Source organism: Schistocerca serialis, chromosome 2 (genome assembly GCF_023864345.2).
Source record: "Schistocerca serialis cubense isolate TAMUIC-IGC-003099 chromosome 2, iqSchSeri2.2, whole genome shotgun sequence".
NCBI lineage: Eukaryota > Metazoa > Arthropoda > Insecta > Orthoptera > Acrididae > Schistocerca > Schistocerca serialis.
In genome coordinates, this window is record NC_064639.1 from 823,948,387 (window position 1) to 823,961,121 (window position 12,735).

The window sequence follows — 12,735 nt, forward strand, 5'->3', positions numbered from 1 at the left end:
AGAATATGAAGATAATTATCTTGTTTTACATTTGTTTTTTCCCTTGCTATCTGCATTTTATCATCATCATCATCTCGGACAGTTTCCAGCCACTGGCTGGGTCTGTCGGGAACACAAGCCTCTCCATCGTGTTCTGTCTTTCCACCATTCCCCCTCTTCCACCTTCGTCCAGTTCTCTCCTCTTCTCGTCACATATTCCTTCACTCCTTTCACCCATCTATCTCTTGGTCTTCCTCTGGGCCTCTTCCCCTCCAGTTGCAGATCAAACATCCTCTTTGGAATTCTTCCCTCATCCATTCTCTTCATCCATACCACTGTAGTCTTGATTTTTCTATCCTGTCCTGTACTGGTTCCTCCTTTAGTATTTCCCTCACATACTCATTTCGCAATCTGTCTCGTCTTGTTACACCCAACCTGCTCCTCTGGAACTTCATTTCGCTAGCCTGTATTCTACTTTTGTCGCTTTTCTGCATTACCCATGTCTCACTTCCGTATGCCAATATGGGGACATTTTATATTACTTATTTATTTAGCGTATTGCACAATTAACGTGGTTTACTCTGGTTATATGATCAATTACAAAGTATACTATAAAATACCCCTGCACTCACTTTAGTGTACCGTGAAGAAAAGCACTGCACACTACTGTGGTTAACCAGCAGGCATGTAACGATGGCGGACATACAAATCATCGTTGCTATGAGGTTTATAGCTGGATGTATAAAGCTGATCCCACTGTAATGACTCGCGACACTTAGCCATATGGTCCCACATTCCCTACGGAGACAGGAAGCTTTGGTGAAATAATATAGGAGAGTAGTGAACAATCCACTACTTTTAATCCACGAAGATACCCCAATTGTGCAAACAACTTGACATTGTTCTAGAAACCCCCCACTGAGAGTGGCACGTCAACTAGTAGCTACCAACTTCAGCATGGATACTAAATTGATGAAAGCTGGAGTCATAGAACCCTGACCATATCAATGCAGTAGGAAAAGCTAAAGGCTTTGAACGTCTATGACATATATGGAATAGCCTACGCAGATTCCGAACGTGACATGGAATATGTGCACACAGTCTCCACAAGTGGGGAAGCTATCAGCCCGAACTGCGACTGCGGGGCTCCAAATTAAACTGTCCAACACATCGCCAAGATCTGTGAACTGAGAGCGTAACAGGGTAGCCAGACTGACCACTTCAACGTCACACTGTCCCGCCTCGAGTGTGTCGCCAAGAGGACGTCATAATATCAAGACACAAGTTACCCAGTTTATCTGTTGCGGCGTTCTGTTTATTATCTTATTGTATTCTATATTTCCTCCTATTTTAGTCTGCATCTTTCACTGATGTACATTCCAGGACATTAAAAAAAGAACCATGCTTACGGAGGAATTATCCAAATGGGTCTCAAATCGATAGATGTACCGAGAAACAAATGATTCCCATTTTAGAAAAATTGAATTATTTAAGAGTAAGAGCTTCACAAATGGAACAAGTCAATAACACACTGGTCCGCCTCCGGCCGTTATGCAAAAAGTTATTCAGTTTGGCATTGTTTGATGGAGTTGTCGGATGTCCTCCCGGAGATACTGTGCCAAATTTTGTTCAGCTGACGCGTTAGATCGTGAAAAGAAAGACCCTGCTTGTCATTAGGGCCGAAGACGTGTCTCGAAAAGCACCCGACATCGGTGGGATGTCAACCTGACAGTCGCCCACCTCCGTACGGTCTGCGGTGCCATTTCCTTGCATAATAGGATCCCTTTGATTGTCATCCGCGGAACGCTTACAACACAGCGGTAAGATAATGATGTTCTACGCACCGTTTTCTTTCTCTTCGTGGCAAGCCATGCTGGGCTTACATTTCAGCAAGATAATGCCTGTCCCCCCCCCCCCTGTAAACAGCGATAGTTTTTCCTGCTAGTCTTCGTGCTCACTAGATGCTATCTTGGCCACCAGGATGGCCGCATCATCCCCCAGCTGAGAAAGTTTGGAGCATTTTGGGCAGGGCCTACAACCAGCTCGGGATTTTTCACAATCCAACGTGCCAGTTGGAAAAAAATTTGGCACGATGTCCTTCAAGAGGACATCCAACAACTCTTATCAATCAATGCCAAGCTGAATAAATGCTTGCATAGGGGTCAGAGGTGGACCAACAAGCTACTGACTAGCTAAATTTGTGAAGCTCTTTCTCTGGAACCAATTATCCAATTTTTCTGAAATTTTAATCATTTATTTGTCTGTACATGTACATCATATGTACTGATTTCCGTGCCATTCTGATAATTCATTCTTGATGTGTCATTTTTTTATCTTGGGGGATTGTTCACTACTCTTGGTGTATTGTTCATAACTCTCGTATATTCCTTCACCAAAGCTTCCTGTCTCCTTAGGAAATGTGGGACTATATGGCTAAGTGTCGCGAGTCATTACAGTGGGATCACCTTTATACATCCAGCTATAATCCTCATAGCAGCATCGATTTGTATATCCACCATCGTTCGTGCCTGCTAATTAACCACAATAGTGCGCAGTGCTTTTCTCCACGGTACACTAAGGAGAGTGCAGGGGTTCGAAGTATATTCCACTGTTGCTCCCCAGCTAGTGCTGCAGAGTCCGTCAATGAGACTGTGCCTGAACTTATTTAGTGGGATACATCTCCGAGATGTCTTTTGCAGGAACGTATCCACAGTAACGCCCAAATATTTTGCGTATTGCTAATAGGGAAGTTCAGTGTTATTTATATGAACCTTCAGCTCGTATCCCACCGTTTTGTTGTTGAAATGAAAACAGCTGACCTCCGTCTTGGTGGAATTTGGTATTAGCCTCTATTTAGTGTGATACTCATGCGTTTCATTAAATCAGCAGTGTGAATGTTTGCAGTGTCTTCGAACTGCTTGTGTTGGACAGCTCGTGACGTATCATCAACATAGCTCAACTTCCATGACACGGTTTGTAGTGCTACAACTATGAAAATTAATATTACGACGATGTTTTCATGATTTAAAGAAGTATTCATGATATTAAAAATGTAATTATAATTTTATTATTTTCAGTTTTGTGCTCAGTGTATCAACGACTTTCTAGTGCACGGAATAAATTAGCATTGTTTGTACTACGAAACTATATATGATTGTTAAGGGTTAAGCATGTAATAATTCGATGTAAGACATTTTGAGTGTGAATTTTGTTCTCGTACTGGTCGGTAGAGAAGGAAAAGTTCCTTAATCGATGTGAAGGTATAAAGGCTGTAAAAAGGAGAGAGAGAGAAGGTAAATACAAGTTATTCAAAACAAATATCTCTAAAGTGTAACGTCTTGTGATTTCCATTAACTAAAAATTGCAAGGTCTAATCTGAACCTGTCCTGGATAACAGCGAAGAACGTTTATGTTATCATATATTTTCTTCGTTTGATCACGGTTGTGATTCGCATGTTTCTTTTTGTTACGCGACGTGTTATGAACATTTTCATTAATACGCGCAAAAGTGCACACAGCTTTAATCGAGCCTGCGTCTTTCGGAAACGATAACTTTTAATCAGTACAATTACGTGAATACCGTCTAAATCGCAACCGTGATCGCAAAAGTGTTTCCTGGACCAAATAATTCTTATAAAATGTGTATTCTCCAAAGCGAGCAGCATTGCACTATCGCCGACTCGCAACAATCGAAAGAGTAAAAACAGTGCTTAAATAAAATTGCCTCCCTTTAATAATTATTATTATCCCATTAAATAAATAAATAGCAATTCAGTGGCTATCCAATCAATAAACAGAGAGGGCAATTCAGGTTTCATAAACTCTTGTTCGGCATATTAATCCCTGTACTTCTATAGTTATCACTGTCTGTGTTTGATTGAATTTCTTCTGTAATTGAGTCTTTGTATGTAATTAATCCGTGAGCACACTAGCAATGCTTTGCAAGTATTGTAATAATCCCATGTGTGGACAAGTGAAATAAAATAAATAAATAGGAATAAATGAATAAAAACAAAAGACGGTTGCCAGATTAACTGTATTCAAAGAAAAGGTTTGGATCGAGGGCATTAGTTCGATCCTACATGCAGGGTTGAACAGTAGTATCGTGACCGTGCATCGATTCCAGAGCTTCGAGATGGGCGTGGATAGGTTCAGAAACTCTGTTATTTGGACTGGTCATGGAAACAGTCCGCGAACACAGGACACGTGACAACAGCTGCATAAGTTCGTAATGAATTTCATATGAACAAGCTGTGATGAGAATCGACTCACATGTACCCGTTGTGCGTAGGAAATATCAGAGGAATAATCGCGCAAAGATTTAGCTGCACACTGAGTTTAACTGCACACATGTGTTGGTGCTGCGACAAAGAATTGTGTGGGGCGAGGGTTCAAGCGCTGGGCGCAGTTGTTTCTCTGATCGCGGAGAATTTACCTGCAGTACCTTCGATTTTTCCATGTATATAGGCTTCTATTAATTGGTGTATGAATACGTGCAAAAATTCTACTGAAGAAGTTTACAGAGTCCGTATACAGTTTCGTAACAGGAGATGAAACTTGAAGACTTACCTGCACGAGCTGGAAACCAAGCAGCAGCCGACTGTTAAGGTGCTCCAAGATGAAACGCAAGCAACTAATGTCGTCCGTTTGCGAACCACTTTGAAGCAAATGATCGCTTCTTTCTTTGATTACACAGGACACCTCGCGACCTTGCTATGGGTGGCGCAGTAGCAGTTAACGCTGAATGGTATACAAGAGTCAGTTTGTCACGAGACATAAATTACATCAGGAAAAACAACTGGAAACCTTACATCATCGTTCATGGTCAGAACGACATGAATTGATCATTTGAAGGAGAACATGGAATGAATGTCTGACTGAAGGTGATATCCTGATTTATTGATATCCTGATTTATCGTCTAACGACATTTTGTTCCCTAATTTCAAGCAAAAATTGCGTGAACAGCTATTTTTATCACCTCAAGAGGCTGTTGAATCCTTCCAAAATCATATTTTTTGTGCCAACAAGACAACAAAGACAGCATAGAAATCATTTCCAGAACTGATTCGAAAGCTTGCAAAAGAGTATAAATTTTAAAAGCGAGTATTAAATAAAGTGAATGGTTGTTACAAATTGATAAATAGATTCCACTAAAGGGCTATCGGTCTATGGAGAACTTCTCCAATGTATATGGTGGTTCACGAATGTAGAGTGGGAAACTTTCCCGCAGCTCATCACGTAAGCTCAGCAGGTCATAACCGGTAATCGGTGTCTTCCTCCCGCAGTGACGCTCTGTTCCTCCCCCACCCCTCCTCCTCAGCCCCACTCACTCCCTCCCTAGTCGTACATTTCCTGAGCTTTGTCTCTGTGGTTTCCGACGAACGTGAGAGAGAAAATGCTCTCTACCTGAAAAAGGATCATCACGGTAAGTCCCCTTCTGAGACTGCGTTTCAGATTACACGATCCCGCTAACAGATTTTTGCTCTGTGTGTGTGTGTGTGTGTGTGTTTGTGTGTGTTTTACCTCTAAGCCCTCCGTCCATATAGCAAGTTTCCGTTTCTCCTCGCGGATCACACTGGCTTTTATTACTATCCCTATTGTAAGTAGGTCAATTCAGTGCTTATCATGTAGTCTAGTTAAATATCATCCAGAGGCACATGGAATTCTCTTGTGACATAATCTGATTTATGCTTAGCTGACATCAGAAAGTGGCGGTCTTTCAATGAAAAGTTGGTTATGTAAGAATAAATGTAATAAATCAACGTGACAAATTGGATGTAAATACAATTTGTCATAAAAAACTGCACTGCATTCCGGAGCAGAAGAAATACCCTAATACTCGTAGACTATATTTCCCCTCACGATAGTTCAGATTTTTTTTCGGTTCACTTCCGTACATGGTATAAGCTCAAAATTTCATTGCATTCAGTGACACGGTTCAGTATTTATAACAGTATAAGGAATCAACGCAAAATAGACAGTTTCGTAGCTTTACATAAGAACTGATATGCCATTGTCTTCTACTGTTTGTTGGAGGAGGTCATTACAATTATATCTCTGGGTATTCGGCTACGAAAAGGACAAAGTGACAGGAATCTCCTTGGTCTTTGCAGAAAAGTTCTGCCCTTAGAATGGAGTCTGTAAGATGCTATTCCTACATTATCCTGTGTTAGCTACGTAACAAAAGGAAGGCTGCAAATTGGAATTAATAGAGTTCCTTACTAATATCAGACGCTTTAGGAGACATATTGATAGGAAAAGCAAATTCATTACAGTAACTCGGTAATTAATTATCTCGAGCATGAGCGTAGACTTGTTAATTAACAACGGGTGTTCCATATCGGAAAGAGCTCTTTTTCTCCATTTAACCACTTGTGTTACGGCGTTCTTACTGAAGCGGTCTAGTGGGCCTAAGAGCATATATCTCGCTCGTAGACTTTACAAAGAAGCTTTACAAAGGCCTTAATACTGTACTAACAACCAGCGGATAATGCGTTTCAGCATACCCCCAGTAACGAATCTCTATTGGGAACAATAACTGCATTACTTGTTAGCCGGCCGGTGTGGCCGAGCGGCTCTAGGATCGTCCGTCTCAGGTTCGAATCCTGCCTCGGGCATGGATATGTGTGATGTCCTTAGGTTAGTTAGGTTTAAGTAGTTCTAAGTTCTAGGGGACTGGTGACCACAGCTGTTAAGTCCCACAGTGCTCAGAGCCATTTGAACCATTTGAACCATTACTTGTTATTGTAACATTGACGTTACAGATAATCGTGGACGTCAAGATTATTTATTGCAGAAAGCATTGGTTTATGAACGTGCCTATTCACTCGAGATCCTGGAAAATTTTTTGGACAATTGTTTGGAGGTCAAAGGATGTTTACGACAGCGTATGAAGAGCGTATTAAGAGGCTGACAAAATACGGAGTCTGAAATATTCTGACATATCGAAGTTGTACGTAATTCGCTTTGATATTTGAACCTGGAAGTGCTTTTCAGCTCCCACTCTGCTCAATAGATTTGTTTTTCTTTTTCCTCGGAGAAGCGGCAGTGGAGAGCGTTAGCAGCAATCGCTTTTATGAGGTAGGTTTCAACTCGATACATGCCAGTATCATGTGAGAAAACATATATTTGTATTATGTGTGTACCAACTGCGTCTGTTTCGAATTCTGAGTACTCTGTTGTAAATATTATCGAGTAAGAGGATAGATTCCGTACCTACAAATAAAAACCACTTCGTTCCTTTTAATACTATCGTATTTACCGGATGAAATCTGAACTCTACCGACAAAATTTCGGAAGCTGTTCAGGGGTATTTCCTGAGAATTTTCGGTTTAACGGATCCGTAGTCTGCGGTGTTCGTTACAGAGTAATTACATTTCGTTTGATTTGTTACTCCTATTTATATCTTTTTCCGTATTGCTCTGAAAACTCTGCAAATATCGGCAGCACAGGCTGTCTTTCCTGTTTGAAAAGATACTTGTTACATTCACTCATGGCACTTGCCGTTGACAACATTAGTTTCCACTTCACTATTCTCCTTCAAGTTTGCATCCGATACAGTTCGGGTCTCTCTGGGGCTAGTTTTTCTTACAACATTAATTGTATGCGAACAGCAGTATCGATGATGTGTTGATGGAGAACTGACAGAATTTTTTTGTCATCGGTCTTCTGATTTGTTTGTTGTGGATCGCGACGAATTCCTCTCTTCTGCCAACCTTTTCATCGCAGAGTAGCATTCGCAACCTACATTCTCAATTATTTGCTGGATGTATTCCAATCTCTGTCTTCCTCTACAGTTTTTACCCTCTAAAGCTGCCTTTAGTACCATGGAAGTTATTCCCTGATTTTTTAAATTATTTGTTTGGAACGTGTTCTATTACAACATTGACAATAGTAAATGTATTTATTGTGTGTGTGTATGTTTTATGATGATGATGATGATGATGCAATCCGGTGCCGGCACATATCCTACTCCTCGCAGATAGCACCAAGGGGGCGGCCAAGCTTAACGCACCCATTACCATTAACAGTGTCACGTGCCTTCACTTCATGAGACGCTGCGGAGAGGTTTGGTATTTAAATCAGGACACTGATGAGAAGTCTCAGAATGCAACTAAAATGCGGGGGAGCTAGCTTTGCAAGGTTGAAGGCGCAGATAACTCAAAGTGTCTTATGTGACAATGGCTTAAATGCGTGAAGTCAGCAGTTATCATTTCACAATAATAGCTGAGGACTTTTCGAAAGGTCATGGAGTTCCAGGCACTTGGCGCTGCAAGCTGCTTGAGAACATTTTGTTCTGTTAGTATTCTGTTTTGTGCTCCCCAGTTATCTTAAATATTCTTTTGCGTTAAATGTACCACAAATTTTATTTGGAATAAAACAGACATTTATTTTAAATGAACTGAACGGAATTATAAAAAACTGACGCAACACTTATTAACTCGCCACCTTTGCTTCTAATGAACTGGACATGAGGAACTCAGTTCCAGATGTCACTAACACATCAAGTTAGACACTGTAAGTAATGGCGTAAACCATGATAGCTTGTACGTGTTCGCTGGTTTTCAGTTTCTTGTACAGAAGATCGGTCCGATTCGCCGATTTGAAGCAGTTTTTAAGTCTTTTAAGTCCTGTTCTAAAGAAGGGGGTCCCACTCCACATCTTGGCACAGTGATTATGGTTTTCTGTTGCTTTCCTAATTATTTTATCAGGACCGTCACCAATATTCTGGTATATTACAAAATTGTTGAGATTTTCGTTGACGTGCTGCCTGTTGGGTTTTCTCTAGTGGTCATCTTTAACGATTTTTCTGACCGCTTCGTCAGCACTAGTGGCTGGCAGTGTCAAAGGTTCTTCCGTCGCTGGTGGCGGAGTGGAGTCGAATACGCGGCTGAGGATTATGTGTACCTGTAGTGCTAACTAACGCCTGAGGGCTTTTCCCTCTCCATTGCAGCTTAGGTTCACCCTTTTTACCTGCAACGGTCGTCCGGCACAGTAAAGAATGGTCACGTTTGTGAATTTCTTTGACTTTCCTGAATACATAGGAGTGGTAGCTCTTCTCCAGAGCGAGAACCAGCATGTCGCAAATTTTGATATCTGGTCGGTCTTACAAAACACGTGCTCTGCCTCTGCCGATTTCCACACCTGTCCCAACATGCAATATCTTTCATCTTCGAGAATCCTGGTATTGATGGCGTCTCCAATGTTCCCAACAGAGACTTTTCAAGATGTAAACGGTATGCGGTATGTTCCCGACATTGCTAGTGGGTCCCTTTTGCCCTTCGCCCTTCTGACACACTTTCTGATCTTCTTGGTCGCTTTGTAAATAGATATAAGCCGTCTGTGCGCAATTCACAGCCGATTCTGTCCGTCACCCTCCACTCCTAATGCTCCTAAGAATTCATTCCTGGTGTTGTACCTCGCATCTTGTGTGCGTTAAGTGCATATTTATCATTTCTGTTTTCTGGACCAGTTGGTGATTTGACAGTTTGTGCAGGCATCGGCCAGTGTTCGTCCATTTTCGATACACGCTGTGTCCCATTTTCTCACCATTACTCGTAACCAGCACATCTAGAAAGGGTTGCTGTTGATCCTCTTTTCCTCTTTAGCAAATTCAGTGTGTTCTTCTCTTTAATTTGTTGCCTTTTGTTACGTGTCCATAGAAGCATCTCAACAGTGGAAAGGCGTTACAGTGTGCTTCGACAATTCATAAATTTCATTACGGTCAAACTGTATCCTGGTACGAAGTTACGTAGGCTTAGGCTTGTCACGTGAGGCCACGCGGGCGATTTTCGTGTCAGTTATGATATATAAAGATAGGGACAACACTGGGTCTAGTCCAGAGGATGAAATCTTCAGTCCAGCCGGGAATCGAACCCGGGCCACTTCGGTAGAAGTCTGCCGCTCTAATACCGCAGCATGTTCAATGCTGGGATCAAGACTGTTCAGAAGAAACAAAAAACAGAAAATTATTCTGCCCGGAATATCACTTGTAAAATGTCAATGTATGATCTACCGGCCCAGCCAACTGACCACGTAAAATACGATCTCCTGAAAGTTACACTCTACCTCGCCGAATAACAAGATCCGGCAGTCCACGATCGGCTCGTCGGCGCTCCGTCGCAACACCGGATTTAAGAAATGGGCCCACCACTCATGTTTACAATAAATTAAGTCTGCAGATAATGTGCTGAGAGGAGCGTCTCAACTCGCTTGTGATTATCCGACCTCTCACGCCGTTCTAAGTGTTTTGATTTATTATGAAACAACAAAAATACATATTCGCATCAACGTGATTACTAGATACAAATGAATATGCTCTGCTTTGTAATCTGAATATCACGTCCTGTTTACCTATTGGCTACATGCTTCCCACTTCTTTTCCTTTCACAGTCAACTAAAAAGCCGCGCTCTATTAGCCGAGCGGTCTGAGGAGCTGCAGTCTTGGACTGTGCGGCTGGTCCCGGAGGAGGTTCGAGTCCTCCCTCGGTCACGGTTGTGTGTGTTTGTCCTTAGGATAATTTAGGTTAAGTAGTGTGTAAGCTTAGGGACTGATGACCTTAGTAGTTAAGTCCCATAAGATTTCACACACATTTAGTCAACTAAACATCTATGATGACTAATATTTGGAACTGTTGTCCTCTTGTCACGTGTTTGTGTTGTTGTACGCGCCTTTGTGTGTGTGTGTGTGTGTGTGTGTGTGTGTGTGTGTGTGTGTATTGGCGCGCCAGAGAGACAGGCAGGCGACACTCGGAGGAAACGGTAGCCAAATGGGTGGGACAGGATGCGAGGCGTCCACCAGAACGTAACGCACCGTGGCGCGCGTAGCACAACCTGGCATTAGCTTCATTGTTTCCCGGCCACGCTCAAGGCCACTAGCTTAGTTCCGTCACTCGGTCAAGACGCCAGTCTCTGATACTGCTAAAGTAAGAGTAAGCACGTTTTTGTTAGCAGTGGGTCAGACTTTTAGCATACGTGAGTACGAGTTTGCATGCGCCAAGACATATTAGTTTGCAGCTAGGCAGGTCTATCGTCCCGAACGCTTGAACTCAACACTAGGTTCGGGAGATTATTTCTGCGTAACCCGAGATTTGTTTCACTCGAATCCCTTATCGCGGACAGTAAAACACGAAGCTATCTTTACGTCATGTAAGTCGAAACGCATACCTCCTCAGTTAATGTAAACATCTCGAGGCACTGCTAATGTAAATGGAGCTTTGTAATAGAATTTCGTTACGTCCATCCTTTAAAAAGAGGGCGTGAACAGCTCTGAGGCGGAACAGACCACTTTGTTTAATCCTTGAGATGAAAAAAAAAACAAAACAAAAAAAAAACACGACGCTTTTGGTAAATAGATTCCGAAAATACAGAGATGTTTCGGTTTGTACTCCTGCAATAAGATGACCCTATGGCCATCGGTTTTTTGGCTTATCATATCAACAATCACAACGACCATAATGGGCAGTGTAGACACACCGTATCAATATCAGAGAACATGCATGAATGCGTTCCAGTGAAAGCAACTGCGAAACTTTGGTAGTGGCATCTATAAAGCAGTGTGTGATCATTTTGTTGCGTGTTGCCATGTGGAAGCCATTGAGTCGTGCCACATCAAGGGTTGGATTAAAGAATTTGACAGAACTGGCTATAAGGTGCGTCGAACGGAATGTGTGTATGACATCACAACGAGTAATATAAACGTGGATTAAATGACTGAGTAACTGAAACGACGTGAGGCAATTCGAGGCAACGATTTGTGTCCTGTTTGAACAGGGGAAGACTGTTCGTCACTGTAAGCTTACAAGGAGGAAGGGGACAGGTAGGAGGTAGATCTCAAACTTCGAGCGCGTTTCTCTGGGGTGAGATTACGTGTTACTATCTGGAGTCGACTGAAGATGAACTCACATTGTTCTCTCAGAGCCCGTTTTGAAATATCGTTCTTGCCACGGAACACAGATTACGTTGTAATGCTTCTGTCATATGTAATGGAAACATGGACTGTGGACATTTACATCACATGTTCCATTACTTATTCTTAATAGTTTACCTTCTACATGACTACAGTGTCACCAGAGATCAATTACGTATTTTTCATGCGCTAGTGGGCCGAGTTTCTAATTAATTTAGTGTACCATGTTAATTTTTGGGGCTGTGGTTTTTACGTTTACTGTACGGTTAAGAACCCTTATTCGAATTTTTACATATATTAGCCACAGTGGGTGCAACTTCGTGGACAGGCAGTGTAACTTTGAATTAACGTAGTACGGTTGCTACGCTAATTGGATGTGTTTACTGTGAGATACAGTTCTCCAGTTTATTACACGTACTTCACTATACGTTTGTCCCTTAATACACTAAATTGCCAAAGATAATGGTATAAGCATGCATATTCAAATACAGAGATATCTAAACAGGCAGATACGACGCTGCGGTCTGCAATGCCTATATAAAACAAATATCTGGCACAGTTGTTAGATCGGTTACGGCTGCTACAATGGCAGGTTATCAAGATTTAAGTGAGTTTGAACGTGTTGTTACAGTCGGCGCACGAGCGATGGAACACAGCATCTCCGAGGTAGCGATGAAGTGGGGATTTTCCAGTACGATAATTTCACGAGTGTACCTTGAATATCGGCAGTCCGGTAAAGCACCAAATCTCCGACATCATTGCGTCAGAAGAAAGATCCTGTAACAACGGGACCGACGACGACTGAAGAGAATCGTTCGCGTCACGGAAGTGTGGTCCAAATGGCTCT